General features: G+C 38.2%; 1 long non-coding RNA gene and 1 other non-coding gene across 2 annotated transcripts; both read right to left on the reverse strand.

The window, feature by feature from the left end:
• Positions 1-494: 494 nt before the first annotated feature.
• LOC138924912 (uncharacterized) lies at positions 495-25,403 on the reverse strand. Its single transcript, XR_011440258.1, has 4 exons — positions 25,251-25,403; positions 24,097-24,211; positions 4,105-4,189; positions 495-2,637 (listed from the first exon to the last, which is right to left on the reverse strand). It is a non-coding gene; the product is annotated as an uncharacterized lncRNA (long non-coding RNA).
• LOC111774071 (U6 spliceosomal RNA) lies at positions 534-636 on the reverse strand. The gene has a single exon (XR_002808915.1). It is a non-coding gene; the product is annotated as a U6 spliceosomal RNA (small nuclear RNA).
• Positions 25,404-26,128: the final 725 nt, after the last annotated feature.

The following is a 26,128-nucleotide window of genomic DNA, read 5'->3' on the forward strand; positions in this document are numbered from 1 at the left end:
TTGGACCATATGAAATGGCTGATATTCAACTATTTTTTACCCACAAGTATGACAGTTCTACCTAATAATATGAAAGCTCCTTGAGAGCAAAGTTTTGCCTATGTTGCCTCCTGTTCATCTCCAGGATCTGGAAAAATTCTTTTGTGTATAGTGAGCTCTCAATACGTATTTAATGAATAAGTGAATTAATTAACTATGAGCCAACTCTGCTTTGTGGCAATGGCAATTGCCAATCTAAGATCCTTCTTCCTTAATAACAGAGCCCTCATTTGGGGGAGAGAGGCTGCGGGAGAGAAATGTGCCCAGCAAAAAGTTCTCAGCGCCCCAATCATCTTTGTTTATTATTTTCTGTGGTTTCTTAAATTGAGATATAATTGACATATAACATTGTGTAAGTTGAAGGAGTACAACATATTGATTTGATACACTTATATATTGCAATGTGATTACCACGGTAGTGTTAGTTAATGCCTCTATTGGCTCACGTTATTATGTTTTTGTGTGTGTTGTGAGAACATTTAAGATCTAGTCTCAAAAATATGGAATGCTTCACAAATTTGCATGTCATCCCTGCACAGGGACCATGCTAACCTTCTATCATTCCAATTTTAGCATATGTGCTACCGAAATGAGCACCCCAGTCATCTTTGTATCGAGAAGAAGGCTGTCAAGAGTTTAGCTAAGCTACTCTATGGTAGTGCTGCCTCACTATCCATTTTGTATGGCCAAGAAGCCTGCAGGGACCTTAAACTGACACCATCCCCCTCATGCAAGCCCATGCCCTAGAGAGCAGCTTAAGGGTCACAAGCAAATGTGAGTTCCTGACATGACTTTCCCAAGAGCCCTTGCAATCACAGTCTCGCCTGCCTGCCAGTGCCTGTATGCCTTATGCTCCCCTTAGAGAAGACCCTGTGGGGCTTATCAAAACCCTGCATGTGCCCCAGGTCCTGCCTCTTTCTGTCTACACTCTGCCTTGACCTCCTCATGTGGCCCCCTCGAGGCATGCCATGTACTTCCTCCAGCACCTGTGGGTAATAAACTCCTCCATTTCAATTTCTCTTGTGGTCTGTTGTCGAACCACAGCGCACCATCTGGCACCCTGTGCTCCACTTAACAAATGTTAATTTTGTAAAGTCATAACAGAGCCACATGACACTGTTCTAGCAAAGAGTTATAAATGGAAGTTATTCAGTGGTGCTTCCAGGAAAACTTTTTGAAGACATCAACTTAGAACATGTTTTACCATATGCTTTTCTCCCTTCCTGCAGACAAGACCTGGAGACGGGGCAGCCAGCCATCTTGTGTCCATGAGGCAACAAACACAATAACTGCTTGGATGGAGTAATTAATTGAAAACTTACATTTACTAAGTATATTTTCATTGTATTCTTAATAGCAGCATGGTATTATGAAATTAAATAATCAGTAATTCATTTTAACAAAGTTCATCAAGCTTTTCCACAAAGGGCATATCAAGAAATTACTCTTAGAATATCAATGAGTTTGTGAGAAAAATAATTAACATTCAAGATTAAAAAATTAAAACAGATATTTCTAACTAGTAATAATTAATATATTCAATAAATATATTAAGAAGCTATTTAGTTAAATAGTGCTACTTCACCACACCTTCCTTGGAACTTTTTGTTTCTCATTCAACGTGTTCTCTTGTTATCCAGTTCACTCTCACAGATCCAACTACCTACTCTCCTATGAAACTGTAGAATCTACATCTCCAGTCTGTCTCCTTCCTTTGAAACAGATGTGCATTAAGAATTCTCTGGGAGGGGCTGGCCCCGTGGCCGAGTGGTTAAGTTCTCACGCTCTGCTTCCGTGGTCCAGGGTTTAGCCAGTTGGGATCCTGGGCGTGGACGTGGCACCACTCATCAGGCCATGCTGAGGTGGCATCCCATATGCCACAACTAGAAGGACCCACAACTAAAAATATACAACTATCTACTGGGGGGATTTGAGGAGAAAAAGCAAAAAAAAAAAAGAAAAGAATTCTCTGGAAGACAATACTATTTTGTCTCATATTAATATGCCTATAAATTGAATATGTTTACAATTGAACTCATATTCCCCATCAAATCTAGTGTCTCATCCCTCTTCTGCAGCTTTACGAGCTACGCTACCATCCACCTACATGCCTAAGTCAGAAACCTGGCCACTAACTCTGATCCTTCTTTTTCCTTTACCCCACTTATCCAATAGCAGTTAGCAAGATGTGTGAACTCTACCTCGTTAATCTTTCTCAAATGTCTTGTGTAAATATGCAGGACTCCATTGCATTGCTAACTGGACTAAGGCCGCCTTCATTTCTGACCTGGATACCGGCAACCACTTCCATTATTTGACTTTTAAAATCATCCTTAACACTATTGCCAGAATGGTTTCTCTAGGACTTAAGCCTAATCATGTACCTGTCTTCTCAAAAGACTTCATGGCTTCCAGATTAAGATCCAAATCCCCTGGCATGGCAGGGCGGCCCCTTCACCATCTGGCCTCTGACACGATCCCCCCTCACCTTCACAGTTGGGCACACGACGGTCATCTCATTCTTCCGCACTTTTTCAGCTGCCTGGCATGACCTTCTATTCTGGCAGCGCTGCTGGTTAAACAGTTTGAATATAATCCCTGGAAGTAGTTATACTTTTCTTAGGAAAAACGTATGGATTTGACAGCTAAATGTGTTAGTAAGAGCTTTGTAAATGCAAAAGCACCATGGAAATATGTTTTACTAAAAGTTTTGATGAGAGTTTTAAGTCAGAATTACCCATAGTTAAGCATTTGCCGGTAGATTCCTTTAGAAACAGTTTCTATCCTTTGGGGCATAGATCCTGTGTTTCATAGCATGACTAATACAAACAACCAACATTTCAAATTTCTTAGCCCACGAGGGCAAGAGTCAACATTAACCTCAGATACATGAAACTGGTTGAAACATACCACCGCCCCCCCCCCACCCCAGACCCCAAAGGCCTGATATCAGTTCTAGGACAGTGGTAACAAGAAGCTTTTTCAAAACCATGTGGATTGCAAAAGGATTCTGTGGCAATTCAGCCATGAAAATATCTTTCAGAGCTTCTGGGAATCCTAACACTTACCAAAATATTTACAGCTCTGTCAGCAGTTCAGATTTGTAAAACTCTCCATTCCTCTCAATTTGGGGAGGGGGGGAAATGAATGGTACAAAGGGTGTATCCATTTGCACATAGCCTTTGTATCATTAATTCCCCCCCAAAACTGCATTTATACCTTGTCCTCTGATTCTGCTCAGAGGCATGTGAAATGGTTATGTGGACCAGGAGAACCAAGTGGATTTGAGCCGTGGGAGTTGGAGGTTTGTTCAGAAAAGACTAGATGGAGCAGTTGAAACATTTAGAGGGCTGGCTTTCTTATTGCTTTGAGATATTAAACAATCCAAATGACCTCTACATATTTATTCCTTAATACAAAATATTATTTCTTTAAAATTCTTTTGTGGGTATTTTAGAACCTAAAGATATTTCTAGGTCTGTTGAGATATGTTGAACAAGAGAATTAATTGATTATAATTATGGAAATATACATCTTCCTTAACTTACGATGGGATTACATCCTGATAAACCACCATGTTAAAAATATCATATGACAAAAATGCATTTAATATGCTTAACCTATCAAACATTATAGCTTAGCCTAGCCTAACTTAAATGTGCTCAGAATACTTACATTAGGCTACAGTCAGGCAAAATCATCTAACACAAAGCCTTTTTTTTTTTTTTTGAGGAAGATTAACCCTGGGCTAACATTTGCTGCCAATCCTCCTTTTTTTGCTGAGGAAGACTGGCCCTGAGCTAACATCCATGCCCATCTTCCTCCGCTTTATATGTGAGAAGCCTACCACAGCATGGCTTGCCAATCAGTGCCATGTCTGCACCTGGAATGTGAATCAGCAAACCCCGGACCGCTGAAGCAGAACATGACAACTTAACCGCTGCACCACCAGACTGGCCCCCACAAAGTCTATTTTATAGTAAAGTGTTGAATATCTCATGCAATTTACTGAATACTGTATTGAAAGTGGAAAACAGAATGGATGTAAGTGTATCAGTTGCTCACCCCGGTGATCACGTGGCTGACTGGGAGCTGCGGCTGCTGCCACTGCCCAGCATCACGAGAGAGTATCATACTGCATATCGTTAGCCTGGGAAAAGATCAAAATTCAAAGTATAATTTCTACTGAATGCACATCGCTTTTGCACCATCATAGAGTCATTCTGAAAAATCACAAGTCGAACCATCATAAGTTAGGGACCATCTGCATGATCTCTTCAAAAGTTAATATCAAAAGTATAAAAAAACTAATGCAGCCATGATATCCCTGGAGTAGTTTTAAGCACAAAATGAAGAAAAGTTGAAACTGCTGTAAAAAATAAAGCCATATCATAGCAGCTTAAAATTACAGAATTTGCCTCTTCTTGGATCGATGCTTATTGCTCTCCTCCAAAGGAATGTTTTATCTATTCCATGATTCTGAGGATCTGAAATAAACCTAGTTTTGAATGTGAGAAATCAGTGGCTTTGATAAAATACTTCGTTTGTAAACATCACCGTACCCAGCTCTTTTTAAGCAGACTGTTCATGCGACTCAACAAGAAGTGAGGCCAAGTGGACAACAAGGCGAAATTATATTAGGTGCCATAAATGTTTTGTAATATTTATCTAATTATTAATTAAACAAGCTAGCATTAAAAATGAGAAATTATTCCATAGGCCTTGGTTTCATCCTGGAAGTGATCTGGTGACACTTACTGGGGTCACCAACAGAATGCCACATAAACCCTAATGAACAACAATACTGAATATAAGCTAGTCCACTTTCTCCCAGCGAGTATAGCCACTTAAAAAAAAGTTATTTGACCCATTTGAATTAAATAAAATGAACAAATATCTGCTTATAATATTATTAACTTAGAATATTTAACATAATACTAATAGGTGAAGATCACTTTTTTCCACCTTAATCTTTCATCAAACAAGTTTATTCAAACATGAATCCTTGGTATCAGTGCCTTTATCATTACCAAATAAACTTTTTGAGACATCCAACACAGTTTCCCAGCATATATATTTTCATTTTTATCTGAGTTGTTAAAGATAAAGCCATTTTGGAATTGGTATATGATGCCATCACTGGAAAATATATCTCGAGCCATACCTATGTTTTGCATAACTTTAAGAGTTTATAAAGAAATTAATTCTGTAGGTTTTCATTCATAATTTCCACAATGTTACTATGTTCAGTGACATGGAACATACACCCAGGAATAATTGCTGTTTGTGTTTCAATATTTTTCTTTAATTTTTACTGATTTTACCAGCTGGCCTCTGAGAATGAGCATTAATTGAGGTTATTTCATGATGCTGTGTTTTTCTGCAATAATACTTTATTTTTTCAAACAAAATAATCAAACTGGTGTCTATAGTGAGAAATTGGACAAAGACTTGAATATCATAGAAACATTTTCTGAGTGATGATATTGCCAAAAAAGTTTATATTTGAACATATAAGTAATTTACTATATGATAAAAATTGTTACAAATACAGGTTCCTTGACAACACATAAATTTGTATTTTTACAACTGGTCAAAGCAGTGTTAAAATAATCAGATTGACTGTTTCCTTTTCCTCTACCACACTGACCTCTAAACAGGCTTCAAATCTAGTTCTAGTTCTGCTTGCCTTCATAAGGAGTCCGTATTTTGGCCCATTGTCATCTCTCCCTTCTGAGAATTTCTACACTATTTGTTGTCTATTAATGATTTATAATTCAACTACTCTACTGTTATGTATTGTTTTCCAATTCTTTCATGTTACCTAAGTTTAATTTCTCTGTTTTGTTGATTTGAGAACTTATCTTACCCTTTTATTTTATTCTGTATACCACTTACCATATTGTTTTTCACAGCATAATTACTTGATAAGTGCTCATTGATTGTAAACTATATTTAGTCACTTTCACAAATAAACGTCTTCCGATTGGCTTGTATACCGTCCTCGAATGACTGTACTGATTAATCAAAGCCATTCAGATCTATTTTATAGAAAGACAAACGAGGCTAGAATGAAATCGATAGAATATCACTCAGAAATGAATAAGCTGCTGCATTTCCACTGACATAGAATGATAGAATAAAGTATCAAAGAGTATCTAATATCTAATATTGAATGAAAAATCGCAGCTCTCTCTCCCTTTCTCTCTCTCTCTACTTCCTATTAAAAGGGAGAAATTTCTGAAACACATAAATGGGAAGTGCAGATTTATCAATTTTGTATCATTCTTTCCTCAGTTTTTTTTAGGAGCAGACAATTATGGAATATTTTTTCTCCATATATTTGAATCATTCACACAATAGTGGATCATTGCAAAAATAGATGGCAACAATGGTATTACCAAAAATTCTTTTGCATCACTACAAGATTAGAATTTACTCTCATTTAAATAAGATCTATAAAGTGTTTGAATCAAAGTGAATAACCCATGTGCCTAGGAATCCCAGAAATATTTCAGATTATTTTGAGAAGGCAAATCATTTCTATAACCAGTTTTTTCCTTCCCAAAGAGGGTTAGATCACAGAGTCTGAGCCAGCTGGTCATTGACATCACAACAAGCTCTGCCTTCAGCCGAGAAGGAAGATAACTTCTTCCGGAGCCATGGTATAACCTGCCTCTTAGCAGTACACAAACTCAGCATTCAACAGATTAGGGGAAGTGCTTATTTAGAATTATTAAATATCATATGATTTAACTGCTGCTGCCATATACTTTGATAAACATTGGTTTACAGGTTAACTCTCCTCTTATGAGTTACGCAAAATTTGCACCCACACACAAACTTGGGAAACATCTTCCTCTAATATTTATTTTTATTGTTTTTTCCATTTTCTGCAGCCTCTCAAAATAAGTGATCACAGAAAACCAAACACGGATTTTTTTCCAGTGCAGTTGAAAAACACATCAGATTTTAATTCTTTACATTTTTATTTAAGTACCCTTGTGTGTGTGTATAATTATTCTCTTATTGAGAAAATAAGGTCATTATCTTCTATAACTTCAAAAGGATTTTTACTTGATTTGCAAACTATTTTACATTTTGATTCCTGAAAAGGGGATAAAATGCCATGAAATGATTCAATGCAATATTCCCAAGTAAGCTTTGCACTTAATTTCTAAATAACGGTTCAAATCTTCCTATTTGTTTATGTCAACATCAAGCTGTATTACATAAAAATTCAGATTCATAATAAGTACAGATGCCTTCCTATCATGTAACATGTAATGAAAACTACATTATCACTGGAACAACCTAATTGCCACAAATATGCTATAAGCTCATACAAGGATCATATTCATATTTATTTTTACAAATCTTACAAGCATTTAACTCAAATCTATTTGCATGTCATATTTATTGTTAGCAGCAAAAATTAGTTTTATCTTCTTTTTATCTTTAATAAAATACCAAAATCTAATATGTCAGCAGCACTTCCTAAATTATTAACCTACCACTATATCTTTTGCAGACAAATTTTATGGGTTTTCTTGTTTGTCTTTAACCACAGGCCTTTAGCTAAAAGAGAATAGTGCTCTTCTACCTTAGGTAGTTTAAGTTTTGCCCCCATACTTCAAAACATGTAACTAAATCTCTATTGTGAATTGTACCCTCTGCATCCAAAATTCCTTTGTTTTCATCACCCTAAATTCTGAGAAGCTTTTAAGATTGTGGCTGGTTGTTGACAGAGGGAATAACGTGTTGCATCTTTTCTCCATCCCACATCGTATTTTATCATGACCAATTATTTCACTTCATTTTTTAAAAAATCAATGCATTGCAAGATAATCATGGTATGATAGTGACCTTCACAGGATAAGGGAATTCCTAAAGAAATCATAAGGAAATTGCTGTTTGCTAGAATTTCATGAAGTAAGTTTTTCAACACATATAATGGAGAATGCCAATAGATTTTCTAGTGTACTTAAAAAATATATAGTGCAATTGATCTTCTTAGAAATAAAAACGTTGAAAATTAAAAGTTATATAGATTTTTATGAAATGTGTAAGAAAACTTACATATGAAAGTCCAGCGTTGACACATGCATGTCCTCCACAATGAAGCTGACATCAAGCTAACAACTAGGTATTTCATTCTCCTAATAGATGTAAAACTACTCAGAACAAATCTCTTACATAGCATTCATAGAGCTATAGGGTTGTGAGGGAGAATGAATCCTTCGAAGCTTTTTTATTAAAGATGCCATATTTTTCGATAAAATTTTATGAATAATTTAATACTCTTTGGACTAACAATTCTTGCACAGTTCCTTTTGATCATGCATTTCAAAATATATAACAAAGTAGAAACTGATCACTAGTGCATAAAAATGAAGTCATGAAAGAGTCGTACAAAAATAACTATGCACTATATGGTAAGGACTAAAGAATACAAATTATTGCACAAATCTTATGAAAAAAAGGTTTTTAAAGCCAAGTTTAAGCATTTGAAGTACATTTCTTATCTTCCTCCTATTATGAGTTAAGATTCAGTGTTATAATGTTCACAATACCAGTAAAGATTTTCCATTCCTGAATTCTGCCCTATGGTGTACACTTATTGATGAATACAACTATGAGACATTCCCACAGATTTGTTAAACTTTCTCCCTCACATTTCACTTTTGTAAAAGCCAGAATCAGTACAAAGTTGATTCATGAGATTAAAGTTTGTCAATACAGAGAATGGTCAATCTAGCAGTATGAAATAATGGAAAGAACATGATCTTTAGAATCAAACAGAGATTCCAATCCAAGCTTCACCATTTAATAGAGGTGCTAATTTGGGGAAATTACTTAGCACCTCTGACTTCTAGTTCACTCCTCTGTGAAATGTTCACCATAGGATTGCTGTGAGTAATCAGACAGATAATAAACATGTATATGAAAGTGCTGTACTAGCACACGGTGGGAATGCAGTAACTACTGCCCTTCCCGTGCTCCATGAGGAGTGTTGAGCAGATGCTGCGGCTCCTTGTCTGGTTAAACCTGGTTGTATAGCTTGTATCTAAATCGGACAGTATCTACACACCACTTATGCTTTGACTGGCAGATTCAATCCAGCTACCTGGTTACCTTCTGAGAAAAAAAAAGTCGAGGAATAGAATAGACTGAGGGTTAGTGGCTCCACTTGTAATCTTGATGTTATGAGTTAAATGTGCCCCCCTCAACATACACACGAAATTCATATTTTGAAGTCCTAACCCCAAGTACCTCAGAATGTATCCTCCTTTGGAGGTAGGTTAATGAGGTAATTAAGCTAAAATGAAGTTTAGGGTGAGTCCTAATCCAACGCAATTTATAAGAGGAGATTTCGACACAGACTCACACGGAGGGAAGACAATGTGAAGATACAGGGAGAAGACAGCCGTCTGAGGCCAAGGAGAGAGGCCTCAGAGAAAGCCAACTCTGCAGGCACCTAGACCCCAGACACTGGCCTCCAGAACTGTGAGAAAACAAGTTTGTGTTGCTTAAGCCATCCAGTCTGTGGTACTTTGTTATGGCAAACAAATACACTCAGTAAACACTTAGCCTTGTGAAGGTGGGTCCAATTTATATGCCTTCCGGTAGGAAATTTTCACAGTTTTAATTTTGTTAAGATTTTGAAAGTAATGTTATTCTTACCCCAAGTTATGAAAAGACTTAGAATTATACCTCTTCATAGCGAAAAAAATACATACCTAAAGAAACTTTTTATTCTTATTTAAGGACTCCAACTGGCAACAAAATTCAGATGCAATTAACAAGTTCTTGGAAAGCATGCATGTGGGTGGTGGTTTCCAAGGGGAGGCTTTTCCAAGCTGAGTTGGAACTAAGAATAGAATTCTTGCATTTTTATTGTGAAACTGGAGACAACACATTAATAGAAAAACCTTGAAATAATTATGGGAAACATGGCTTTTTGTGTGTTTTATGTGAGTAGAATAAAGTATTAATTTATTTCCATGTGGTGAATCTTTCAAATACATAAAATAATTTTTCACTCCAAAAAGCACAGTTGACAGGTCTATTTCTGTGTGTAGAATTTTTTGTTTTTACTTTTCAGAATATTGTTTACTCAAAGTTTATAATCACTCTGTTTCCAGACAAATCAAAGCTAAATAAAAGAAACAAAGTAAAACATAAAACTAGACAAAAATGTAGTGGTAGATATGGTAGAGTCAGGTTCCATGTTCCACACTCTATTTCTCTTTCATGTTGACTATAAAAAAAAGATGAATTTATAGAGGCTGGCCCTTTGGCCTAACGGTCAAGTATGGTGCACTCCACTTCAGCAGCCCAGCTTCACCCACTGGGTGCAGACCTACTCATTGGCAGCCATGATGTGGCAGTGACCCACATATAAAGTAGAGAAAGATTGACACCAACGTTAGCTTAGGGCAAATCTTCCTCAGCAAAAAAAAAAAGAAGAAGAAGAATTCATGAAGTTCTCCAAACACATAGCTCTAGATAAATGGTTCTACACAAAAGTCATGATTATATAACAATGAATTTTAATTTGTGTGCCCAAAAGTCAGTTCCACCTTAATTACCATAACTCACTAAAATGGCACCACAATCCATATTTGTGGTTCCTCCCAATGAAAACGAAAATGTTGGAATCTATCAACCACGCGTTCAGCTATGTTAATGTACTTGGCTAGAGAAAGTTTCCTTCTTTCCCGTCTGATCCCCACAGCCCTCATAGGAGATCAGAAGTTTATATCCAGGGACTCCAGACAACATTTAGGACTGGAATGAGGTGGCAAGCTGAAAATAAGGGAATTGAGTGAATATTTCCATTGTGAACAGCGAGTATCTCAGCCTCCTTCCCAGACGTGCTCTCTGAACAACTGTAACTGTGTGCAGGGGACTAGATAATTCTTTTTTGGAGAAACCGAACTGTCTCACTTATGTGCTGGTCCCCCAGGTTAGTAAGCTGCTCGATCAACTGCAATGAAGCCCACCAGTCACAAACCCCACCTCCACTCACAGATCTTCCAACGTGTTTTTTATAACATCACTCTTAACTACAAATGACAGCTAAGGAACCACCAAACATTTGGGGAAAGGCTTCAGCTTGAGGGAGAAAGGCCCAAAAAAAGAGAAAAAAAGGGACCTGCAGGAAATGACGACAATGAAGGAAGAAGGAGAAAAATCTCAAAAAGAGAAAAGCCTATAAGCATATCCTTGGAGACGTAAGAGAGGATATCATGCTCATAAAACCAGAACAAGGATGAATGAAAAAGAAACAAACACCAGGCAAGAAAGAGCAACAGTTTTTAAAAATATGCTAAACAAGACAAGTATTTCAACAGAAGATTGAAATGTAAGATCAAGAAAATCAACAATAAATAAGATAGAAAAGTAAGGAAAATTAGATAATTATAGCAAGAGGGGCAACATATAAATAAGAGTTCCAGAACAGGAAAACAAAGGAAAAAAGTTATCAAAAACAAAAGAGAAGAAAAATTTTCTGAGGTTCAAAGATACAAGTCTGTGTATCAAAAGGCCCACTGAGTACCCACCTCTCTGACTGATAAAAGACCCGTACAAACACACACTGTGAAATTTCAGAACAGGGTTAAAGAAAAGATCCAGAAAGGAAGCAGGGAGAGGGGAGTCATACAGAAAGAAATAGGAATCATAACGTTGTTAGATGTCCAACAACAACATAGAACGATAGAAGACAGTGGAGACAATAATTTCAAAATTCTAAGAGAACACTTCCCAACTTAGAACTCTACCCAGATTAAAAAGTAAGTGTGAGGATACAATAGAGGTATTTTCAAACATTCAAGGACTCAAAAAATATATTCCCATGCACACTTTTCTAGGAAGCTACAAAGAGATGAGCTTCAGCAAAATGAAAGAATGAACCAAGAAAGGGGAGGACACAGGATACAAGTCAAGGACGTAACACAGAAGGATGTGAAGAGAAGGACAGAGTTTAAGCTTTCTGCACCAAACAGGAGAGCGCTCCATCTAGGTTAAAGCAGCAGACACAGGGTGACAGGAAAAGAAGTTTCCAGGGGAGAAAAATTGGGTCTGATAGGTTATTTGGTGTGTTTGAGCATCTGAAAGAAAAGGTTCATAAATGTGTAAATAGTTGGTGGAGCATTGAAAAAAAACCAAATACATAGAAATCCAAGGAAATGAATAATAGGTACTGTTACCTCTGGTGGGAAGGAAGAGAATATTGTAAAAGAAAGAAAATATGATCATAGTACAGTACTAAGTTATTAATAGCAATTTGTCATGAAAATGTAAACATTGTAACTAAATTATGATATAATTATATTGGGAAACTTGGAAGAAGGAAATGAGGGTGAGGTGAGGGAAGAGGTTACCAGCTACCAGTAAAGGGAGTCAATGACTCAGAAATATACAGGTAAATACCAGAGGCAACTTCCATGGAGTAGAATGGACTGGAAATTTTATTTTTAAACTATGTGTGTACATTACTTTGATTAGAATAAAAATTCTATAAACAGCATTTCATATAGAATCAGTGTTAGGAGAAAGTAAAATTGCATAGTTTGGGGTGGTTACAACTTGAGAAGGTAGGTCTCTGGAAAGAAATGATTAAAAAAACAGAAACTACTTTGCAATATGGCTAAGATTTATTATCGTGGCTTCAGGCCTGGACTGGCAATCCTGCACACTCCCTGGGCAACCTTGGGCAAGTTGCTTTAACTCCGAGTACCTCAGTTTGCCTCTGCAAAATGAGGGCAATGACGACGCTTATCTTACGGGGTTGGCGTGAGGATCCTTACACAGTGCTGGCACGTCGTAAGCATTCAATGAAAGTGGCACAACAAAGACATCCCACAGGGTTGCAGGAGCTGGGTAAGTCTGTGGCTGATGCTGAGCCAACCAGGTCATCTCTGATTTGGACCTAGATGAGAGGCTGAAAACATCTATGCCTGCAGGGTGAGGTGGAAGACCCAATGGGTTAAGAGGGATGGATGTTAGAATGAAGGCATGTACTGCGTGCATGACAAGGACTGTGAAAACATGCCCCGCCCTAAAGGAACAGAAACTTTTCAGTTCCATCCCATTGTGCCCATGCCAGAATATGAGCGTTTTGTACCAGATTCACCTATTTTTTAGATCATCTGATTTTATTTTTCGGAGGAAGATTAGCCCTGAGCTAACATCTGCTGTCAATCCTCCTCTTTTTTGCTGAGGAAGGCTGGCCCTGAACTAACATCCATGCCCATCTTCCTCTACTTTATATATGGGACGCCTGCCACAGCATGGCTTGCCAAGCAGTGCCGTGTCCACACCCGGGATCCGAACCAGTGAACCCCATGCCGCCGAAGCGAGACGTGTGCACTTAACCGCTGCACCATCGGGCTGGCCCCCAAATCATCTGATTTTAAGTTGTAACAAATTTATAAAACATTATGCCAACTAAATAAAACCCATCCTCAGCTGTTTGTAGCCCACAACTCCCCCGTTAGCAGTTTCTGAGGATGTATAATCTCAGTAGAGACTATGTCTGCAATCTTGCTCTGTATGGCACATAGTAAAAACATCCTGCCCGGGTCATTCTTTCTTACTGTCCCTGAGAAGAGCTATAGCACATGCCCTTATTTATTGGTGCATGAAAATAGCTCTATTTGAAGCTGGTGGTATTACAGAAAGGGACATGAAGTAATTTCAAAATGTTGTAAGTACACATATTCTTTAATATTTCAAGCACTGCTTAACGCCTTTTAATAAGTGAAGAGTTCCTTGATAATTTTGCTCCTTGATTCACTTTTTCCCGATAATTCTGACATTGACTAAAAAGCAAGATTTTAGCTTCTATAATCATAGATAAGCTTTTAAGTCCTCTACTAATGTCATTTTTTTTCTTTTTAAGATTTTATTTTTTCCTTTTTCTCCCCAAAGCCCCCTGGTACATAGTTGTATATTCTTTGTTGTGGGTCCTTCTAGTTGTGGCATGTGGGACGCTGCCTCAGCGTGGTTTGATGAGCAGTGCCATGTCCGCGCCCAGGATTCAAACCAACGAAACACTGGGCCGCCTGCAGCGGAGTGCGCAAACTTAACCACTCGGCCACGGGGCCAGCCCCACTACCAATGTCATTTTAATATGTTTTTGAGATGTTGTAGCTAGTTGTTGAAAATTCTTAAAAGTCACATGCAATATATGTAATACAGTAAAAAAAAAAATTGAAGAGGAGTGGTTAAGTTCGCGCTCTCCGCTGCAGGCGGCCCAGTGTTTCGTTGGTTCGAATCCTGGGCGTGGACATGGCACTGCTCATCAAACCAGGCTGAGGCGGCGTCCCACATGCCACAGCTAGAAGGACCCACAACAAAAAAAGAATATACAACTATCTACCGGGGGGCTTTGGGGAGAAAACAGAAAAAAATAAAATCTTTAAAAAAAAAATTGAAGAGGAAAGTGATTTTCATCTGATTTTGTAAATTTAACATATGAAAAATGAGAAAATTCGGCATCTATTTAAAAGCAATAAATTACCACTTCTCTGTCCACCACTAAATAAAGACATTGAACTAATCAAAACTTATCTGAGCCGAATTATAAGGATTACTCTCCAGAAAATAATTTTGTCTGTGACTAGAAAAATATAAGCAGCTTCTTAATCTCCCAAGCAAACCCTGGGCATAATGTCAGTGCAGACAAATATTTATCAGTGATAGCTAAGGATGAAGTGAAAGTGAATACCTATTCCAAAAATTATTCAAAAATCCCCAAATGTGTAATTAGTATGCAAATTAGCCATGAAAAAATATCTTTGAAATCTTAAAAGCATATAACCTAAAATCACAAGATAAACACTTACAGTGAATAATTCTCTAAAGTTATAAGTGTAATCATTACAATCTGTCTTCTAGCATTTTTTAAAAAAAGGGTATTCTCCCTAATATGGTCACTTGTTTCTAGTATACCCCATATATATTCATGAATATTAACCTTTTTTTTTTGGTGAGGAAGACTGGCCCTAAGCTAACATCTGTACCAATCTTCCTCTACTTTGTATGTGGGATGCCACCACAGCATGGCTTGATGAGCTGTATGTAGGTCTGCACCCAGAATCCAGGCCCACGAACCCCAGGTGGCCGAAGCAGAGCATGCAAACTTAACCACTACACCACCAAGCCAGCGGTGAACATTGACTTTTTAGAACAGAGGTTGGCAAACTACAGCCTGCAGACCAATTCCAGCCCTACCCACCTGCTTACTATTGTCTAATGACTGCTTTCTTTTCATACCAGACTGGCCGAGTTGAGGAGTTGTGACAGAGGATCCACAAAGCCTGAAATATTACTATCTAGTCCTTTACAGAAAAAAATTGCTGACCTTTGTTTTAAAAATATATTAGATAAAAATTACTATTTGTCCTTTTTGGGATGTATATTCCTAAGTACAGGAACGCTTTTTTTACTTCTTTCACATAATTCCTAATATTTAATTATTGGGACAAAATAATCTCTTTTTTGATTATAAAATGATGAAACTTCTAGGTCAATGGGAAATGACTACAGTCATTTGTCTATGGCAAATATGTTTCTTAAATGTGTTCTGTATGAAATACTATAATGATCAGGAGAAGTATGATCTATACCAGGGGGTTTCAGTTTTCTTATTGTAGATTTCTTTTTTCTCAAATAAAATCTTACTCTGGAATTCCACTTTACAGAACAGAAAGAGCATTATATAGATTTCTCCATGGTTTAGCAGGAAAATCCTTCAGCGAGTCCCTGAATGTTAGAGAACACAGTTTGCAAGTGTCTAGGAGAATTGCTGAGCTATTATGGGCATACGAAATTGGATCATAACCAGAGAAAAATAATCAATGACTTCTATTTCATTCATTTCCCTATAATAAAACTTTACAACAGAGACTGTCATGTAAGAATGCAGTGTATTCTAAAGGACATTCTCATGGAACTCAGTGCATCCCCCACAAACTAGGACATAACTATAATGGCTAATATGACCAAAATCATTTCTGTCTACATGAGACATACCTAATAGATCCCAGCACTTTACAGCTTAACTAGGCTGTATTTATTGATCACTATGTACTCCAGTCACCATCAGAGAAGAAGCCTGTATTTGGTTTAGTGTTTGAGGCAAGCTTAATAAGCTAAAAGTCACAGAAATGCTCAAGATTTGGAGTGGCCAAATACTGGTTGATTATTGCAAAGACAATCTTCCTCAAAGCTGGCTCCTCAAATTAATCACAAAAAGAATTATTTAGAAAAGCTCTTTGTCTCATTCTTTATTTAAATTTAGAGACAAGTGTCATTACTTTTTGAAAATTGTTTTCTTCCTCTGCCTCAAGCTATACTTAGCACTAACCCAGACACACCAGGTTTACCAAAAGCTATGTGATTGGGATGCCTGTCTGTCCTGCTTCTTTTTGCATTATTTGAACGATATTAGGATATATATATCTCTAAAGGATAATATTAAAAGGAAGTTCTCAATTTCTAAGGGGAAAAGAAATTTTGGGGTTAAACAGAAGATACACCCATTCTAATTGTACACAGCTGTCTGCCGCATCTTCTGGATTTTGCAACACAAATCCAGCCCCAGATCCTGACCCCTCTACCCAGCTTCCACAGCAGACTCCTCTTGTTTTTGCCTTTCTGTTCAGCCTAGGTCTCTGAATATTGACTTGACACGTATTTTGACTGTAGGATATATGACATACTCTAGAGTCACACATGGATTTGAGTGCGGGCTCTGCCATGAAGAAGTTATGGAATCTTATGCTTTATGATCTTTCTCTTGCTTTGTTTAAGGTGGAGTTTATAAGAGAACCCTTTTCACAGGGATGATGAGAGGATTTGATGGTACAATGTATGTAAAGTTCTTAGCTTGATGCCCGGTAAGGCGGACAATGAGATGGAGGTGAACACCTCTTCCTAGACTCTCCTGCCCAACTTGCACCATGAGTGCCAGTCCTAGCCAGCCCTTAGGGCGCTAGTTCTCTCCTCCAGTTTGCCTGACAACCTGGAGCCTGATCACTCACATCGCAGAGCAAAGATGCTGATTGCATTCAGAAAAACGCAATCTCAGAAAAAGGTTAAGACCTGTTGTTGAGAAAAAAGTGACTTAGCAGAACAAATAAATACTAGAATGGGTTTACACAATGTTCTGGGGCTTTCATGAGATAAATCCCAAGTAAGGGAATCATTCTGTCATGGAAGGAAGTCTGAAGAGACACTTTATCAAAATGCTGGGATCCTAGAGGATAACAGTCAGAGAGTCCTTCATTATCGGATAAAGCAAAATGGGCACAAAGAGGAGGAAAAGTCGGATGTTACAGGAGATGAAAGGAGGCTTTCAGCCCCCGTTCTGCCCAAAGTACAAGGTACACACATCATCTCTGCACCTCTGAATTGAGTTGCTTCCTCAGCGCAGGGGAAAATGCCTTCTTCTCATACATTATGACTCTTCTAACACTGTTTGCTCTAACGTGCAGCATTTATTTGCTATTCAGTACTGTAAGCTCCTCGAGAGTGGGAGCCAGGTGTTCCCTCCTCCTCCCTTCCCTGGCCCCTTCCTGAACTTATTACAGTGGTAAACACTCAAAATAAAAGATACTTATTGACTTGAACATAGAGTTCTTTAAACTCAGCTATGAATTACATCCCGCTGTGGATTTTGTACATAGGTACTAATACCCATGAATCCTGAAATAAAATCTAGCAACGTGGGTAGGAATGAAACGTGAAGTGGGAAGTAGAAGGGAAAATACCAGGGAAAGGAAGGGCTATAATCAGACAGGAACAAATCCAGATGTCTTCTTGCAGAAGAGCAGGAACGGTCAAGCAGAGAAATGTCTTTCCAGGGCTTTTTTTGACCCTTACACCGATCAAGGTTCAACAGTATCTGGTGCCGACTCCACAACCATCTAAACAGTGCTGGTTCGGGGAAGCTGTGAGACTGGTTTGTCATTCTGATGCTTGCAGAAGAGTGCCAAAATTCCAAATTGCACGTGTATGAAAGGTGGAAGACAAGACAGAGTAGAATCTTTCTTTATCCCACAGATCAAAACGTCTTCCTCAACCCTTAAGAACTTGATACATCAATCCTTCTTTAAAGCAGCTTTTTGAAAATCCCACTAAAAACTGTGATTTATGCTTTCCCACAACTTTTTTTTAATCTCCTTTTTTCCCCCCTCTCAATTCTGGTTCTCAATTCTGGCTGCAAATTAGCATCCCCAGGGGAACTTCTAAAAAATGCCAACATCAGAGCCCACTCCCAGGAGATGGTCTGGGTTAACTGGTCTAGGATAGAGCTAAGCTTCAGCATTTTTTAAAGCTCCCTGCTATTCTCATGTGAGACTGAGAGTTGAGGACTACTGCCCCAGCCAATCTCATTCATACCCAGAACTTCAACTACCACTCATACTAATGACTCCAAAATTGAGGTCTTCAGCTAGCTTTGCCTCTAAGCTCTAAATCTGTGATTATTTGGCCTCTCTTACCCTGCTAGCCCACAAGTTCTGTGAAGATGAGAACCATGTTGGTTTCCTGCTTGCCCATTTTATCCCAGCACCAATCACAGTGCCTGGCACAAAAAAAAATGCTTAATTAGGATTTTTTTGGTTATTAATTTTACTTCTTGGACATCTTGTAGGATCAAGGGAGCTAATGTCTTCTGAAAAAAAAAATCTCATTTCTAGCTGTATCAACATCCTTCATTGACAAGAGAGGGAGACAGCTATAGAGATCCAGGACATGAATGAATCTCACTCTAGTCTGGAATCTGCTCCCAGGGTACATTTTCTCTCTCTTTTACATGTTTAAAATTGAGATAATGACATTCTGCTAGTTGTATTCCAAATATGTTTTACAGGTAAATCATCCAACTTACACAAAATTGCTTAGAAAGGAGTGCTGTATCATATTAACTAAAAACTTCACAGATTCTACTTTAAGATTATCTGTGAAAAAAAAAAAAATGAGTTGCTCTAACTAGTTAGATTTTTAAGAGAAGCTTTTTCTGGAAAATTGAAGTTTAACCTGCTGCTGAGACCAGCTAGGCAGCCAGCTGAAGGGGCAGATGGAGTTAATATACTGAACACAGTCTATATAACAGACACAACACACCCTATATTATTTAATGGGACAGGGGACCATCAGCCTCAAGGACTGAGGAGAGGTCCCTCTGATCTCCATGTATTTATTTGCAGGCAAAGAAGTACAAGCACAGCAGGAACTCATGCCAGCAGGGATATGCAAGTCAAAGCTCAGCAGTTCTAGTCTTCCTCCCTTCAACATACCCTGGCCCTACCCAAGGCCATTCTCTTAGGGAGTATCCTAGGAACAAACAATCAGCAAGTTATGCAGACGGCGTTCCGTTCCTGCAAGGGCCCAGCATTCCTAAGCCCCTTGCCTTCATGTTTGATAAGATACTCCCTTCCAGCCTTTGATTCAAAAGCACAGACAATCTAGTATAGTAATTTATGAGAGTCAGCACGTCGCGTATTTCTCAGCCACCCATTTTGTAACTTGTTGTTGCTAAGCTTAAAGCCTTGCAAGAATGTTGCTATGATCTCCTGCAACATTAACCTACTGTCATTTAGTTTTCAAAAATATCCACTTAAGGAAATAAAATACAATTAACTCAAATTTTTTATGTTTTAAACATCTTATCCCTTTACCATGTGCATCTTTTTTGACTAAAATTTTCATCTGCTCACAAAATCTTCAAGTTAAAGCCACTTTCAGGATGTACACAGAAAAGGAAAACAATGGCAGAGTAATCTGGACATTTTGTATTAATCTTCTACCTCCTGTGAAGAAAGGGAGCAGGTCTCATCACAGCCGTTTCCTCCTGAGAAAACATTTTTAATGCTTGCTATATCGTAATAAGGCAGGCCTGCTCTGCCACAGGGAAAAAAGGCCCAAGTGTAGATAATTATCATGGGATGCAGTGGGTAATTACAGGACTCCTGTACCTGAACCAGAATAGAACTCCTAATTATCTCACAAGCCAAACTTTATAAAATCAGAAACCGTTACCAAAAAAATTACATAAAGTGGTAAAACCTTGGACTGTTGAAATGTAAAAGAGATACAAAGAATTTTTCTAACAGGGAAGAACAGCCTTGAGAATCTGGAAACCCTTCGGTGGCTTCAGCGAGTCTTTACTCTCAGCATGTCAGCACACTTCAGCCTGACTGCAAGTCAATTTCTTTAATACATTGTACATCAAGCTATTTGAAGAACACATCTAAAATCCTAGCCAGTTTTATTTCTTCCTTCCAAAAAGTGCCGAAGGTGATATTAATTGTTAAAATCCTATCTTTTGTTTTATGCTTTTTTTCCTCTGACTCTATATTGTACTCCATTAGTCAAGAAAAAAAAGCCAGAAATCTTTAGGTAGCTAAACGGTCACTCATTAAAAAATGAATCCAGGGCCCAGCCTCATGGCCAAGTGGTAAAAGTTTAGCGCACTCCGCTTTGGCAGCCCAGGTTCACAGATTTGGATCCCAGGTGCAGACCTGCTCCACTTACCAGCCATGCTGTGGCGGTGTCCCACATACAAAAAAATGGAGGAAGATTGGCACAGATGTTAGTTCATGGCTAATCTTCCTCAAGCAAAAGAAAAGAGGAGGATTGGCAATGGATATTAGCGCAGGGCAAATCTTCTTCAGAAAAAAAAACGAATTCAATGAGCTTCCTTAGACAGCCAAATCTTGTTATCACCCCTGATAGGAATGTCCCTGGCTCATTGGCTTAAAGTGACAAAACATTTGAAGCTGACTAATGGCGAAATTCAACATTAGTACCTTTTATTGAACACCTCTGATGTGACAAGCACTGTACTAGATCCTTTACATATATTCTTTATAATCAAAGCTGCAATCATGTAACTAGATACCATTTCTCTACATTTCAGAGGAGGTAACTGAAACTCAGAAATAAAGCAGCTTGCTTTCAACCCTTGTTTCTCAAGGGGTAGTTCACAGACGAGCAGCGCTGGCATTTTTAGGAGCTTATTACAAATGTGAAATTCTGAGCCCCACCACAGACCTACTGAGTCGGAATCTGCATTTTAACAGGGTCCTCAGGTGATTTTTATACACTTTAAATTTTGAGAAGCCTGTTCTACCTCAAATACCTGGGAAGTAACTGAGACAAAAATCTAATCCAGGTATGTGTCTGTCTCCAAACCCTGTGCTTTTTCCTTTAAGCCAGGCTGCCACCTAAGTACCATCTTAATGGTGTCATCATTCCTGCTCTCCATCCTCCTACTAGAAGCTCCTTCTTGGAAGAGTGCTGGAGGGACCTGGTAAGTCTCTGTCAGCTCCCAGCGGCTTTAAGCACAATGCTTTAGACAGCTAAGTTGACTTTCCATCTCTCCTGGCCCTCACTCCCTGTGCTCTCTCGTGATTTCCTTTGGGAAAGCACAGCAGAGCTCTCATATCCCATTTCCTGTTGCCGAGTATCATCTGATGAAAAAATGTGAGCAACCTTAAACCTCCAGAAGACTGAGAGGAACATGGTAGCTTAATGTTTTTAGGATTTAGTTTTGTTCCTCTCCGTTGTGCTTTCCTTTTCATCATGATTCAATGGGAACTGAATCATTGCACGTGCAAATGGGTGTAATTGCTTAGGAAATGTGAATGAAGAGCTAAAATCGCTCAAACTAAATGGTGAAAAACAATTTCACAAGGAGAAACCTCTCTTTATTGGCATGAAAATTTTCATTTCTTTATTTGATGACCATAACTTTTATATCGTGCAGTAACTGTCATTAAATTTGGTTAGTCGTAAAAATTGCAAAATTTGGAGAAGTAAGAAGCTAAACATGCCTAACGGCCAATTAGACAAACTTGGTCATCTAAGAGTCATCTGTAATATGATGTTGGGAAGTGTTAATTCCCTGCTCTAACGTCTTCTCTAAAAATAAAAAATTCCTTAGCCGAGAGAGATGTATTGGGTCATATCCACCATGAAGAGACCAAACTACATAAAATAAAGCTTTTGGAACTTTTCTTTCTTAAAGCAGAATTAGCAAAAGTGGAAGTGAAGCTATCTTACATGGATATTTGGAGCAAGAAAATGCAGTTGATTAGGAAGAAAAATAACAAGTATATAGTACGAAAATGAAATTTTCACCTACATTTATTCAAATAATTTGAGGGAAAAATTTATGATAACTCATTGAATAAGTCAGAATAAATTAAATGAAAACTTGTTTTCATCCAATAAGAAACAAGATATGGGCTAATTATGTAGGATCTAAGACTCAAAAGAAAGAAGAGGCATTTGAGAGCCTGAGCATACTGAATATATATCTAAATGGGACATGAGAAACATAATTTAAGATCCTACACTTATTTGAAATAAAGTGGTCTTTAGTTGTTATTTTCTTTTCCAGTAGGATCCCCAAAATCTCACTACTGCAAATGATGGCTATAACTCCAAGGCTGGAGTTATGACCACTTCTCCCAAATTACACCAGTCACCTGCACACATGGGACCTGGAAGGCAAGGCTGGGTCCTCTGGCGGGAAGCAACAATGCCAATGTTTCAGAAGAACTGGACTCTAAATGTGAAAAAGTTTTAGGAACACCATTTTATTTCACTTATGTTTTCCCTTTTTTATGTGAGCACAAGAGTGACACACAAACAACAACAAAAAAAGGTTAAATAAGCCTAGAACATATACTTCCAAGAAATACAAAGTACATATTCTAACAAATAAGAAAGCATTGTGATATGGTTTAGTCGGCACGTTTGTTTCTTTCTTAATGGTACATAAAAGAAGGATGCATGTTATAATTCATGGCATGAAATATGGTAATGAGAGGATCCATCTCCCAGAATCGTGCTAAGGATAAAATAGATAATGTGAAAGGTCAAGTGCAGTACCTGGTACATGGAGTGTTAAACAGATATTAGTTATTATTTGTGATTTTTTTCCTATGGAAATTAATATAAATTGAAGGACTGATTAACAAAATTATGCGTCCTTGCTATCTTGTAGTTGATTTTATAATACTGAGAGCCTTCAATTAATTTGACCATTGTAGTGCTTTTAAAATACATCCACAAATTCTTTGATACTCCTCCCTTCAAAAGGTGGGGTTAACTCTACCTCCCCTTGAGTGTTGACTTTACTTAATAACTGGCTTCTATGAATAAAACGTGGCAGAAGTGATAGTCTGTGACCTGCAAGGCTAAATCATAAAAGGTATTGTGGGGCCCTTCTTGTGCTCTCTTTCTACATTTCATAAAGTGATAAATGTCATCAATCCTTTTTAAAATCTTGAACTGCCCTCCCAAACATTCACTTAGCTCCTTGATTGATTGCATAATCTTAGCTTTGAACATTTCTCGGTTTTCACCCTTTCAAATGAATGCTGACAACAGGGGGAGAAGCCATTGCTGACCATCTCATCTCTCGTCGCACCTCTCCAGCCAAAACCAGCATTAGGCTCCCCTGAGTGGGTGATTGTATTCCTGTGTCTCTCAACCTCAACATATTTAGGTCAAGAAAACGCTTGCAATGGTGACATTGATAGCAATAAAACCAGTGGTAACAAAGCAGTCACCGTCACAACTGAAATCTGTCACAGATGAAGGTGAAGAAGCACTCTATCCATGAGATTGAACAAAGACGATAGACTGGAAGACATCATCTCCCAGTATGTTTGTCAGGTGGATTTGCCACTCCCATTTGTCCCCTGTCCTCCTTGCTGTCTGATTGTCGCCTGACTGGAGTCAACTTACTGGTCAGATCTTCAGCCAAAATCCACAATCTTTGAAGCCAAATCAGCACCCAAGTGGCAAAAACTGTAACACATGGTGCGGAATCCCTGGAGGCTGAATGGGAGTCTGAGGTCTTAGTCAACTGTGAAGTGAGGACCAGAAAAGTGTGTATTAAAATATTTCATAACTGGGCTGTTAGATGCTAGAGGAACGTAGGAGCATTTGGATTACATGTTAGAAATCTGTGACCCAGAGAGGCCTAATGACTCACCCAATGTCACAAGCTGCTTAGTAAGGATTTACCTTAAGGATGTGACTCTCTGATTCCCGATCCAGTGCACTTTGTACAGCATTGCTACATCACATGGTTTTGATGGACCTTTTTTGTTGATTTTGGTCTTGCTCCTTTATTATATGCCTTATTAAAAGAATAATAAGACTCATATATAGTAAACAATTCAAAAAATAAATATAACCCCATTTACGTAAAATTTAAAAACAAAACTAACATGTATTTTAAGGTTTCTTATGCAATGAAGCCATAAAAATATGGAAGGGAAAAATCTACACCAACCCCAGGGTGCTGGTAACTCTGGGCATTGGGCTGCTCCAGACTCTCACTGCCCCACCTCAAACATAATCTCTAATTGAGTTTCTTATAAATTCTTCCAGAATTTTTCTTTGCATATATAAATATCCTTGAAAATATGCAAATGGAATCAAATATATACAGTTCTTCATTTTGCTTTTTCATTTAAACAGCCCATCTTGCAGATTTTTCCATTTCTGACCTTATTCTTTTTAATGGCTTCAAAATATTCTATTGAATTGATGTACCTCAATTTAATCTATTTTGTCTGAAGCCTTGCTACTCAAAGTATGGTCCATGGACTAGCAACAACAGGATCGCCAGGAAGTTTGTTAGAAATGCACAATCTGCATTTTACTATGATCTCCAGGTGATTCCCATAAAAATTAAAGTTTGAGAAGGACTGATGTAAATAGCAATAGAACATGCCCAATGACCTCACTTGAAATATCTAGAATATTTATATTGTATACATATTTATAAAAACTTATAAACTTATTTTTTAAGTAAACGTTCTACTAATATGACTAAAAAATAGTCTCAGTATATAAGAAACAAGTGTAATAAGCTTATTGCATAGCTAGAGGTTGGACACATGTGAGTGAAGAATAATAAGAGATAATTACTAAAATTTCTTCTCAGTTGTCTTCTACTGAGAGTCCAATTGTTGGCTTAACAGTTTTAGAAAAGTAATGAAGAATAGTTCAGCTTCAGGAGGATTTGAAATATTACCATAGAAACAAAACAAACCAACAAAACAGAAAGTATGGGGGTTTTTTGTTAGTGCTGTTGAGTTGATTCTGACTCCCAGTGACCCTGTGTAAAGCAGAGAGGAACCCTGCCCAGTCTTTTTGCTCCATCCTCTCACCTTCTGGTGCTGTATCAGACAATGCTCCACTGCTGTTTGTAGGGTTTTCATGGCCAATTTTTGGAATTGGGTAGCCAGGTCCTTCTTCCTAGTCTGTCTTAGTCTGGAAGCTCCACTGAAACCTGTCCACCATGGGTGACTCTGCTCATGTTTGAAATACCAGTGGCAGAGCTTTCAGCATCATAGCAACACGCAGCCACCACAGAATGACAACCAACAGATGGATGGTGTGGTTGCCTGACTGGGAAACAAACCCAAGGCCACAGTGGTGAAAGTGCCGAAACTTAACCACAAGACCACCAGGGCTGGCTCAAAAGTATATACATAATAATGAAACAAACAGTTCCTCCTGTGGATAAAACCAAGGAAATGAAAATCTAGAACAGTTTTCCTTCTCCCCATACTAATCATAATGTACTTCTCATACCTAATTTTCCAAGATGGAAAAAACTTTCCGTAGAAATATGTTCATTTTGCTACTACTTTATTTGTAGGTTCCTGGAGTCTAGAGGCTAGGGAGTGAGGCTGCCGTAAGACTAGGGAGGCAAGAACCCAAAGGAAACAAGGGAATGCAGGCGTTGCTGTCCAGCCCTGGTGCAGAAATAGCTTCACCTTCAGCCTCCCCCAACTGCTGTTGTCCTAGGGTGGTACTTCGTATCTGTTCTTGGTCCTCTGCTCTTCTCATCCTAGATACTGTCTCCAGCAATCCAACCTAACCCTATGGCTTCAGCTACCACCCATGTGCTGGTCACTCCAAAATCTCCCACCTAAGGCCTAAACTCCACAGCAGTAAGCCTTTATTTCCAATGAACTACCAAAAGTCTACACCTGGATGAGCCACAGATTACTTTATCACAGTGGTTCTCAACATTACGGTG

This window comes from Equus caballus, chromosome 6 (genome assembly GCF_041296265.1).
Source record: "Equus caballus isolate H_3958 breed thoroughbred chromosome 6, TB-T2T, whole genome shotgun sequence".
In the NCBI taxonomy this organism is placed as follows: Eukaryota; Metazoa; Chordata; class Mammalia; order Perissodactyla; family Equidae; genus Equus; species Equus caballus.